We start from the raw sequence: 13029 nt of genomic DNA on the forward strand, positions 1-13029 counted from the left end.
CTTGCACATTCAACATTTCATGAATAAAAAAGCCTGTGACCGTTTGTTATTTCTATTTGGGGTTCAGCCACTACAAGAAATTTAAAATATGGGGGGTGTATCCATCATAGCACTAGGGCATAAATATGAGTACCCTATTCAAAAACTCAACAAATTATAATAAGATTAATATAAATAGATGGGTCCTTCGGCACTATTACTGCTGCTTTTTTTGCACACTAAAATATTCTATTCTTTTAATTTACCTACAGTGAGAACACACGTGCATACATATATTTAGATTTCTCTACACTGATCATTCCTTGGATCTCTGAAGAGTGAGTGTCGATTTTGCTGCACTTTCTCCAAATATATTATCAACTTTTCTTAAGAGGGAAGTGAGATGATATCCACATTTTTGAACTATACCAGAAGTCCATTCACTTGTGTGAAGTGGGATAATTGCTTTTGAGTGGAACCCCAACACATTTCCCATATACTGGCATTTAAATTTATAAGCTTTAAAATAGCTTAGAGCTTGTCACGGGCCACCCAAGTTACGTATCCAAAAGTTGTAAAAGCAAGAGCCTTTTCTTTTCGCTGAGTTGTCCAAAATCAACACACTTTTAGAGGCACAAGATCTTTGCTAACACTCATGTTGCCATTCCCATGGATACTTTAATTCTTACAAAAGCTTTGATTCCATTGTTGCTTAAGAAAGTTGGAATCCACTGTTTCCTAGAGGGCATCTTTAGTTGTATGATGAACTTTTTTTTTTTTTTTTTAAAGTTAAAGAAGCACCGCATTTTCATCATTTGTTTCTGTTGATGAAATGCTTTTATTTGCTTTTGATCCCTACTTCTAACTGAATCTTTACATAGATTGAGAATTATTCTCCCTAATTAATGAAAAATGGTATAAATAAGTTAGAATTTTTCTGTGCCTGGGGGAGGGAGGGAGGGAGAGAGGGGATCAACAACATTTTGTTTATTTTTTCTTGTGCCCTCTTGCATAGCCATGGAGCAATAAGGTGGCATATTATTTCTTATCTGAGCAAAGGAGTGTAATCCTGTTTTCCCCTTGGATATATACTCATTATTATGAGTAAAGAAATTTGGTATACGTTGTTACGACCTTGACTCCGAGCGTAGCGGAGTTGATCTTCTTAGAATGGGTTTAAAATTTAAAAATGGGCGTAAAATTTTTACACCCATTTTTCATCCAAAGAAACAGAGCCTTTATCCAAAAAAAGAAGAGAAAAGAAAAGGATTCAAAGTAGACATCTTTCTCCAATCAACATCTCTAACGGAAAATTAGTGGAGTGTGGAGATTAGTGGAGTGTACAGTGACTTAGATTATCTGTACTCTGATTAGATTTTCATAAGATAAAAAAGAAAATAGGGCACAGTAATTTAAAAAACTATGAGTAATTTACAGAAAAAGTGAGTCCATTTTGAAAATGCCCAAATTGAATAATGATGTCAGACATTCTCAAACCTATCTGATGTCCAATATTGATCAGATGGCTGAAAGATTGTTTTGAGACTGTAAATGAAAATCAATCCAGACTGCATGTTCACGATGCCTAACATGACTATCAGGTACCAAGCACTTTCAGGGATTTTAGCTAGGCAGAATTGAAGATACAAAAATATAAGGTGTCACTTGGACTCTGCAACTTTTAGTATCGACTCCCTCCCATCCTGCCAGTTATGGACCATAAGGTATTTACAAATGTCACTTTACAATCTGGTGTATTCATTTAGCATCAGGAAAAGCATAGATGGCGTCTCTGAAATTGAACATACAAGGATGTTTAGAGTATGCTTGCTTCTACCATAGGAAATGAAGAAAAGTTTTGAGTTTTCTGAGTTTAGAAAGCCATGGGTGTCCAATCTTTATAGTTTTAGAGTAGTCATCGACTTTTCTATGTTGACCCAGTGATATTGCAAGGTGTGGGAGCCGGTTTAAATATAAAATTATCTATTTTCCATTTGAAACTATTAAATTAAATATAAAATTTCATGATTAGTAATCCGAAGCACAAACCATATTCATCGCACAATAAATTACAAAGCAAAGCACAAACTATATTCATCATATAATAACTCATTATATAATTTATCACAACAGTAAACAAAGCACATACTCACATCTATAATAATCATCATACAAAGATATGTCAGCAATAAACAAAGTATTTTGAAATGATTTTCATTTTGAAATCACAATCAGTTCTCAAAATCCAAAACAGACAGAATCGTAAAAATTGCACGATTTAAAGTCGAATCGTACTTGAATCGTAAGATTTTTACGAAAAAAGATTCTTCGTCCGATTTGAATCGTTCATCCCACGAATCGATTTGAATCATAAGATTCAAATCATAAATCGTAAGATTTTAACAACAGAGCTCTCTATGTTTTTTCGTAGCATACAATGAAGACCATATAACACACAGATTACCACCTTTACTAGCGCGTGACACAAAGGGCTTGAGCACTGACAATTCTAACTTCCTCCTGTTTCTATGGTTCCCGCATATCTAATCATGATTCAGCTGCATCATATCCTTTTTTCTTTTCTTTTTTGAAATATATTTCATTAATATTGAGATAGCAATAGGGACTAGTAGTCCCAATCTACATACAAAATATTAAAACGGACTGGACTGGCATACCGGGACCAATCCTGAATGAAGTAAACATAACATTTACTTTGGGATATAAACATTCCTATTCTGAATCCTTTATATTTTCTTACAACCAAAAAATATCTACCACCTGAGCCTGCTAAGGTCACTGCTTACTGCTGACCGTCGACCTAGAATCTCAGAGACAGCACCTTCAAAGACTCTGGGGTGATTGGGGCCCAAAAACAAATGACTATAGCCTCCTTAATCCCAACACTTCCGAACTAATGCACTCCCAGGAAGAACAAAGCTTAAGGCATCCAGACAAAAACAAAGTGAAAGAACGAGTCTCTCAAGCCACGGTAGTAGAAGGTAAATTCTGGATGTGTAACACGTCAATCATCAAGCTCTTTAATCAGTGGATTCCTTGGGAAGTACATCCTTCAAATTCCTTAGCCTCAAACTTAAAACCTTCGAATTCCCTAAACATCAGAAAGAAAAGCCTCTCCTCACAACCGTCAATACCTCCCAAACCTATCTAGAACAGAACCATTGCTTCTCTCCCACTAGTCTATCATATCTTCATTTTTCTTCCTCCTTTTCTCCTCAACCTAAATTTTTTGTCTTCTCCTTTCATTCTTCCCCTTACCCTACCCCTTTTCTTCTTTTTTTTTTTTTTTTTGGGGGGGGGGGGGGGGGGGGGAGGGGGCAGAAGGCTTTTTATACAGGGTTACTACCCTCGGCTCCCTTAACCTCATTCTTCTTCCCAACCTCTCTACACTCCTTCAAGTTCCTAGTACCCATAGAACGAAATAAGTTTTTTGTGGCTTTCAGGTTGTCATCATAACCTATTCCAAAGACATCTCCTATTGCCAAAAGTTCGTCCATTTCCTCACGAGGAACAACTTCATCCTCTTCCGACTCCAGAAAATCCATCAATCTAGAATCCGCCTCCTGCTTATCCTCAACCACGCCTATCCGGTTCTGAATCTATAAACTAACTTCCCGGTCAAGAGAATCCCTTGACTCCTGGGAGACGCCTTCTGAGGAACCTATCAACTTTTCTAACCGTTCAATCTCTGCCGCCTTAATCTCCTCCCAACGTTGATGACGTGCTTGACGCTCATCTGATAGAGCCTTCTGGAAAAAATCCATCTTGTAAATATGGACGAAAACTTCCTTCGGATCTGATTTTCCTGAAAACTGAAAAAAATCTTTCTTTGTTAACCATGGCTTCCCGCTTAAACTGCTTCCATTGTTGTTTCAAGATGCTCATAGAGATTTCCTTGGGAGTCAGACATTCGTCAGACGCCAATTGTTCATTATATTCTAAATCTCGAAGGAATTGTAAGTCACCCACCTCGAACGAAACTGCCTTCCTCATCCTTAGGGAGGAAGAAGAAGCAGAAGCCATAGAAGGGAGAGGAGGAGTAAAGGGTTTATCGAAATCCTTCAGAAGAAGATTAAACTTGGAGGCAAGGATATGATTTTTTGGTTCCTCTCTCTTACGGAAGCCCAAAAGGTTCCTTCTGAAGAGAGACAAACCGCCCTTTGTGGCTAATAAATACTTTTCTCGATGTTCGCCCCCGCCCCTGATGACATGATTTTTCTTTTTGGGGCCAAGTGATTTTAATGAAGGCACAGGGCCTTTTCGACGTTGCATTTTTCGAAACTTTTTTTTTTTGAAAGGCGACAATAATTGTATTATATATATAAAAAGAACCTACAAACGACCGGGACAAGGAGTCCCTGTCACATCTTTGTACTTTGGGCCCCAAAGGGGTGCCCACAAAAGGCACACCTACCTTAACCCCAAAAAACAATTCATTTAAGCACATACAAAAAATCTATTCCAACCTCCTACAGCTATAAACTTCAGCAATATCTAGAACATACCTGCAGATCCAATAGTAGAGATTCAATTTCCTTAGAAAATACATCTTCATCAATTCCGTTTACCAAAGCCTCCTCCTCCGTTGGTACCTGCGATTGAAACGTACGCTTCCTCGAAATCATAGACTCCAACTTCTTCATGCCCTCCTCCCTATCCTTTACCCATTTGAAGTGCCTTGCTACCCGCTCATCCTCCATTGATTTGATGAAAAACGGGTGTTTGTGCAAGGGGGAATGAGAATTTTTAACATTCCATGTTCCATACAAATTATAGAAGGTTTCCAGCCTTTTATTTGCATTTTTCGAAACTATTTTATTCTTTTTCCTTCTGAAAAAACGATTTTTGATCTTTACAGTCTTTTCAACTGACACAGGATGAAGGCTACCGTCAGATATATCTTTCCTAGAACCTTTCCCCATAAGAATACTCGACTTGGCTTTTAAGAACTTCTGACCAGATATTGCTTTAGGGCTGACCAAAAACCCTTTCAATGATGGGACTAAACCTTTCAATGCATCAGTTTGAATGGCCATTCCCGAGGTTGAAGAAAATTCAAAATCAGGGGTAGGTAAGTCCAACGGCTCTTTCCCACTGGAAATGACCAAATTACCCCCAGAAACTACTGGAGGGGGCCCAACAATGGGCGCTTCCACCACCGGAAGGGATTCAACGTGAATCATTAAAGGGCTTTAAAGGCTCCTCCACCAACCTAACTCCGATGGGATAAATCATGGAATCTACCATAATATTTAGGAATGATGGAAAACAGTTCCATAAAGGAGTTAAAACTTTGACAGAGGCGAATTCCATACAGTGCTCATGGCTACCCGACAATTGAGATTCCAAAATCTAACCGAAATGTTGACCCAGAGACTCCATCGTGGAAAGGGACCAGGCATGACGAGGGATATTACAGAATCTCAGTCTCATCGATCTTGCACCAGTATTTAAAATTGGAGACCGTGGCTGCAGGGAAACAAGATAGCCTCCCAGAGCATCTCCCCCCTTCGAAGAATAGAGGTGGCTTGACTCTGGGAATCGAAAGAAAAGAGCACAGATAAAGGACTCAAGCAAAAAGGTTTGCTAAGCTGTGGCAAATACCATTGTCTTTTAGCCCAAAAGCAAAGCTCTTCCACGAGGGCTCTGTTTCTCAAGGGTACTGATTAAGCAACTTTTCAAAATCTTTTTCCTATCATTAAGCACTTCGCTAGGTATAGATATTACAAGGTTACCTTCCCTAGAAGGCTCAAGGATGATTTTGTGAGGCATCTTCTGGATCCATACCTTGCCAACATCTGCCTTTCTGCCAATATCTACCTTTATGCTATTCTTCGGCTCCAAACATTTTCTACAAACTCACCTTGTGCCAAAGTTGCTATACCTACACTTTGAGCACCTCCAATCGCTCACATTCTGATTTGAAGCAAACTGATTACCGCGGCATGGCCATTTCTAAAATCGAGATGACGTGTCAATAATTCCAAATCTTCTTGACTTCCTAGCGATCGAGGGAAGGATCTAGGAGGATGCCACGAGTTCCTATCTCTACTACCTTTTTGGCTTAATACTATCCAGGATCTCCGACAACAGCTATTGAAAACTCCAGACGAAAAGAAAGCTTCTTAGGTAGAATAACCACTATCGAGCAAATCCAAAAAGGTTGGCGCTACCCAGTCAAGGTTGGAGCCACAAATACAACAGTTGGAGATGCTGTCAAAGCCCACCTGAGGGTTAAAGTGTCGTCGATTGAAGAAATTTCGAACCAACATGCTAGCCCCTTTGAATTCCTCGCCCTGCTGCATCGTATCCTATGACAAATGACACTTCTGCCTTCATAGATGACAATGATTAATAACCCTCAGGGTGTGGACCCCGATCCTGAGGACGAGAGCCGAGGACGCGAGATCCCCCTGCAATCCTCAAAGATCTCCACATGTGAAGGAGAGCTCTACCAAGGAACTCTCAAAACGCATGCCACCCGCACAGCATAACACGAGTGGTGATAAATGATATACCTCTTGATCTAAGGATAAATCCTCAAACCAAGACGTAACTAAAATAACTCAGAATCGTCATCCATGGATAGGCCATGGAACCCCAAGATCAAATCCTCTGTGCAATAGATAACGAAAAATATATATGGGCTCGAGCCTGATAACGAATGGAGAAGGTCCGAAGAGCACCCCCAATTCATCCGAGTGCAAGCATTTGGTCTCTTATGCCATTTTCATTAACTCTAAAGAATTTTGGGCAAAATCATGTGAAATGGGAACAAAATATCACCGGGAAGACGTCTACCTAATCATGCATGACTAGGGGATGAAATAACAAGCACGCACAAAATAAATGGAAGAAGTGTCGCCTAGTCACAACTAGGTTATGAGTGACATGCTTAACTGGTGTCTAAGTTCTGGTAGACAAACACATGCATGCAGCAGCTAAAGGTATAAAGTCTGTACAAGAAAGAAAGAAAACACAACAAAACATACAACATGACAACACAACAAATCCTAAACTCTAAACAATTTAGCCCGAGTCCTTGGGTGGTCTGATGTTCATCCAAAGAAGCCTATGTATCCCCGCCTCCACGAGAATCAGAGCAACGTAGTTTTTCGCGCCAATTCTAAGCTATGATGCCTAAGACACCTAGACTTCTATCCTTGACTCCATCTAGAAGACCGGACTAGTTATTAAACCTTCTCGAGTGATTATTTAAATTCCAGTGAATTGTAGATTTTAGGACACCCTATATGCCCTAACTAAATGCAGGTTAGCCCTAAGCTAAATGCAGGTTAGCCCTAGACTCCATCTAGAAGACCGGACTAGTTATTAAACCTTCTTGAGTGATTATTTAAATTCCAGTGAATTGTAGATTTTAGGACACCCTATATGCCCTAACTAAATGCAGGTTAGCCCTTAGCTAATGCAGGTGGTTCAACCTATGTGTAACTAGGCTGTGTTTTCTAAAGAAAACAAAGGGCAGACTAACGCACCATATTCTAGTCATCAGTCGGCGATGTGGATCGTCAACTGACCGGACGGAGGCGTAACAAACTCCTAACTCTAACACAAACACAAACCACACACACAACAATCAAACAACACATCAAGGACAAACTCCTAACTCTAAAAAAACTCTATCTAGGACAAACTCCTAACTCTAAAGGATGAGCTTTTTGAAAAAAAAAAATTTATAAAAGATTTTTGTGTTTTTTAAAGAATTCAAATGATTTATTTACAAAGTTTGGCTGGACTTGGGATAATGATCCCAAACTGCACTACGTACCTCGTAGAAGAGGATCAAGCCAACGTAGTTCGAAAACGAACTTTCCTAGTACGCTCCTAAAACTATAACACTTTAGATGATTTTGAATTTTATCTGATTTTCAAATGTTTTTGAATTTTAAAATATTTCAATGTTTTTTTATGTTTTTACAGTTTTCAAGTGTTTTTGGATTTTAAAATGATTACAATGTTTTTTTATCTTAAAAAGTTTTCACTCTTAAAGGGAACACGCAAGTACAGCCACAAACTAGGGCAAAACCCTAAAGCTAAAGGGGAAACCTCGAACAAGCAACTAGCGTCTCGAAGAGACGATCCACAACATGTAAACTAGTGCCCCAACAACAGAGAAAACGATCTAAGGTCCCAAGCAAGCAATGCTCCAATAAGACTACGTGAGTCTCAAACAAAGAAGAATGATAACGACTCTAAAGGACCAACTCCTAGCCATAGGACAAACTAATAATAGTCTAAAAGATAGACTCCTAAACAAAACAACACTAAAGAAAAAGTGTAAACAAGTCAATGACTCTCTATTAACGCCACCAAAATGGGAGGGAAATGAGTCAAAGAATCGCTAATAACGCTACCAATGAATCAGGGCATGCCGCCTAAAGACTTGCTAGAAGAAAGGGGGGACTCTAATATGAGGCTAAGTAAGCCTCCTAAAGGGTAAACTCTCTAAATGAGACAAGACTTGTCTCCAAAAAAGGAAAACATTCTAATGAGACAAAGTGTGTCCTCTAAAATGAGACTCATGAAATTTGGAAGGTCTGGACATGATTTAGAAGTGATCTTAGAAGTTTAGATGTCTAGGTTGACATGTAGCACGGGTTCCATTCATTTAACATAAAATAAAAAAATAAAAAAAAAACATTGAAAGCACTCTACACAACATGCAATTTTCACAAGTAAAGCTCTAAAATACAAAGTAAATCGTGAAAATTGATCAATATATGATTTATGACTTGCTAGCATGCTCATCATATCCCAATACAAGCATTAGAATCAATATAGGCTCAAAACAATCTAAAAAAAAAAAAAGGTGAAATTTTCACCCAACATGATATTTTCACAAAAAATGGTTAAAAATACCAGACAATTCATGAAAATTATTCAATATATGATTTAAAACTTGCTACCAAGCTCAAAACATAAAAAACAATCATTAAAATTGAATAGAGCTCAACTTGTCGATGATTTTCAAGAAATGGCACAGTTATGACATATAGTGTGAAAAATGCAACTTTGCACCGACTTTTGGACCCCTCAAACATCAAAACCATCTAAAACTCTCCGAATCAAAATCGTAGATCTTAGCATAAGAGACATTCTCTCAGTTGACCACTTCGTTTGGATCTGGCCAGAAGTGGCCGGAAAATGGTCTCTTCCGATCCATCGCCATTAAAAGACATATTAGTGTTTTAACTGAAAATTCGAGCTCAATTTTGACACTCAAAACATCGTTTCTGGAAAAATTCGCTCAAGGACAAAGTATTAGAAAATCTTGTGAAGAACATTTTTCCCTTCTACGGCTTCGGACGAAACAGACCTGAAATAGACTAAAAATGGTCAACAAGCTGCTATTGCAGAAATGACAGTTTTTTCAGAAAAACTGAAGCTTGTAAGTAGTTTTTGACATATTAAAAAGCATTTATGAAAATATTTGCTCAATAAGACAGTTTTGGGAAATATTATAACGAACCAGTTGACAGTTTCGAACAATTCCGGCCAGAAGCAGCCCAAAAGTTACTCGACACGATAATTTCTAAAATAACTTGAACAAAAACAACGTTATGGACTGAAAACTTTAAACGGGCATAACTCTCTCGTCTTTTGGCCAAATTTGGGCCGCCATATGTCGAACTGACCGGCTCGACGAGATCTACAATATTAATATGTTTATTTTTGGTGATTTTGGCCAAAAAAAGGATAAAGCTTCAAATCCAAATGAATAGGATATGTATAAACTATCTCACATACTCATAATCACCAAGTCTAAGAAGAAAAGCAAACGTAAAACAATTGTAACTGACAAATTAAGTGACCATAAGAACAATTCAACAAAGCACGGAAGAGGGCGCAGCAAAGAACCACACAGCATTATCGGGCATTATACATGCAAAGCAAACAGAGATAACTTAGTAGAAAACCTCTTTAGTGACAATCCCATTCAATAATTTCTTACACCTGTTTCACCAAACAATGAGTGTGCAAAAGGATGATTCACTTTAAAACCAAACAGGTCCTTGAGATTTTTTTTACCAAATGAAAGGATACCTTGTAGTTCTTTCTATCAGATAACACACAGAGAATCCACAACAACAGAGTCAAAAATAAAATAAAATTTGTCCAATACCATAGAAAATGTGAGTTCGTGCATCTGCTAAACAAAATTGTAATGATATCATTTTCCCAAAACCATGGAAAAAGGGACTCTAATTATTCATGCATAGAATTTTAGAACTTGGATCAAGGATATGACCCAACTCTCTAAATTCCCATGGAAAATAGTAAATGGTATAAACAATTTAGAGCCCTAAGCTAGCATGGATGATAACAGTAAGCAACAAAATGATTCAAACCTTAAACTGACATGATATGTATGATTTTATCAATCTCTAAATTGAAGAGGGGGGCAGCCAATTACTAAATTGTGTTAAAAACAAGGCTGATTCAGGGGCTGAATTTATGCCAAAACTGAGACCAAAACATGGACTGAATTTACGCCAAAACAGGGAGTATATCATGAACTGTATTGTGTAAAAATTGGGAATGACTCGTGGGCTGTATTTGTACAAAACAGGGGCTGTACCATGGGATAAATTGTGCAAGAACGAGCTAAACACACATACGAGCATGAAAACCAAACAACATATACCTGATTTGTTGATTCCGACAAATTTCACCCAAACTTGTTAGAGCAGAAAAACAGATTTTGAGCTTGAATTGAGCTTGTAGCCGAACCTACTGATGGGGAAGAGCTCCTACCCCCTTCAAATTCTACTCCAATGAAGATGCGAAGAGCCACACCGGAGAGATTGCTGAAATTAGATTGGGGTTACCGGAAACGAAATCTCGACGGAATTGATGGTGAATCACAGGATTTCGGTAAATCTTGGCATTTTGAATAACAATTTGTATTTTATGGAAGAAGAGATGGTGTTGGGCGGAAATGGAAGGGGGTTCGATGGTAGGGGAAAATGAGAATCGGAGATGTTGCTGTGAATAGGGGTTTAAGAAGAGGCTTTCGAAGGTGAAGGTGGATATGGAATGGGTGTGATGATGGAGATAGAGAAGGAAATGGGTTATAGGGAGATGGTGGTTGTAATGGAATAGATTCAGGATGGGTTCGGGTTGGGGTTTTTTGATCTAGGGATTAGCTTTGAAGGAAGATGAAAAGAGGGTTTGATGAGATAAAGAGGTGGGTTTCAATGGATAGGGTTTTTGGGGGAGGAGATGATGGTGGAGGTGAGGTAAATGAAGAGGGTTTGAGGTTGAAATTGATGGCTAATGAAAATGGGAGAGATGGTGGATGACCGGATTTAATGGAGGTTGTGGCCGGATTCCGACGAGAATCCGACCGGAGAAGAAGGTTTTGATGGCGGTAAAAAAAAGGTTTGGGTGAAATGGGCTTTGAGAAGAAAGAGATAAATGAAGAAGAAGAATGGAGGTGTTGACTGGTGGTGGGAAGATGACCGGCGGATATGGGAGCTTCCCTCTCTCACTCTCTCTATGCTCTCTGTTACTCTCCCTCTCCTCTGAGAATTTTTCAACGAAAAAAATCTCCTCTCTCCACCCAAAATGAGAAAATCCCTTATTCTCTAAGCCCTAATTTGATTGCTGGTAAAACAAGCAAAAAGATAAATTTAGCCCCCCTTCCTTGTTCCCTGGACAGCCCTCTTAGCATATTTATGCCTACTCTTTCACTCTACAGGGGTGTGCTCGGGTAAAATATGAGGGGAGTCATTTTGGCTCTTCCTTTATTGCACTTAAGATTGGTATTGGCACACCCATTGTTAGATATATCACTCCCCTACAGATAACTCCAATATTACCTCATTTGCTATTTGCCCAAATTTGGCTCTTCTTATTTGGCATTTTTCCTCCAATTGCCACCAATTTTTGTAGGGATTCCCTCATGACCAGCAACAGTCCTTTATAAATTTTGCACCGTTACATGAGCATGATAGATCAGTGAAACTTTGGGTTCTCCCCTCATTTGGGTCCCACTTCCTCGGGAAGTGAAATTTTGGGATTCCAACTCAACTTCGGGACTTTAGAGCTGATCTTAGGGACTTATTCAACTACGGGATTTTTATTCAAAATGAGATGCAAAGATTTCCAACTCAACTTCGGGACTTTCGGCCGAAACGAATTTTACATGAAGTCGTTTCTTTAGGCGAAATATCACCGAAATTCCAAGAAAATGTCACCGAAATTTGAGTTGAAATTTCGTTTTTAGCCTTTTTTACAAAATTTCCACCGAAATTTTAAATAGATCCATCATAATTTTTAAAGAGTCCACCGAAATGTTATAATTCCCAACGAAATTTATGAAATATTCACCGAAATAGCCAAAATTTCCACTGAAATCCCCGAAATTTACACCAAAATATTAGACATTTCGGTCAAATTTGAAAAAAAAAAACGAAATCATAATCATATTTTTACATGATTTCGGCGACCGAAATTTAAAACCTTCGTTCTATGTTATGTTCCTAGTCCTCAAATATTTCCTCACTGTTTCTACCCAAGTTATTTTCGGTCTGCCCAACCTCTTTTTTTTAACTCCATCAACTTGGCACGAGTCACTTCTTATCACTGAAGCATCGAAAGGTCTACGTTGGAAATGCCCAAACCATCTTAAGCGGTGCTCTCTCATCTTCTCCTCGATTGGTGCCACCCCACCTTTTTACAGATGTCTTCATTTTTAATTCGATCTAACCTTGTGTGGCCGCACATCTATCTAAGCATTCGCATCTCCGCTACACTCATCTATGCACATGTTGCTTCTTGGTGGCCCAACATTCTGGACCATACAGCATGGCCGGCGTGACAGCTGTCTTATAAAACTTCCACTTCAACTTGGTAGGTATTTTATGATCGCACAGAACTCCTAAAGCATGCTTCAACTTCAACCAACCTGCTCTTATTATATGATTAACATCCTCTTCAATCTCTCCTCCCTTATGTAGGATTGAACCAAGATAGCGAAAGATATCCCTCTTAAGTACCTCCTAT

At 38.7% G+C, this 13029-nt stretch overlaps 1 protein-coding gene and 1 long non-coding RNA gene across 3 annotated transcripts in view; both read right to left on the reverse strand.

Moving 5' to 3' along the window:
* LOC143886871 (putative RNA helicase SDE3) overlaps positions 1 to 13029 on the reverse strand; it is a 48100-nt gene that overhangs the window by 11050 nt on the left and 24021 nt on the right. The gene's annotated exons all lie outside the window — the stretch shown is intronic.
* On the reverse strand, positions 1617 to 11700 carry LOC143886872 (uncharacterized). Its single transcript, XR_013253935.1, has 2 exons — positions 10667 to 11700; positions 1617 to 1771 (listed from the first exon to the last, which is right to left on the reverse strand). It is a non-coding gene; the product is annotated as an uncharacterized LOC143886872 (long non-coding RNA).

The sequence above is a fragment of the Tasmannia lanceolata genome, unplaced genomic scaffold, assembly GCF_043159265.1.
Source record: "Tasmannia lanceolata isolate RefF3 unplaced genomic scaffold, GAP_Taslan_0.1 ptg000011l, whole genome shotgun sequence".
Taxonomy (NCBI): Eukaryota; Viridiplantae; Streptophyta; class Magnoliopsida; order Canellales; family Winteraceae; genus Tasmannia; species Tasmannia lanceolata.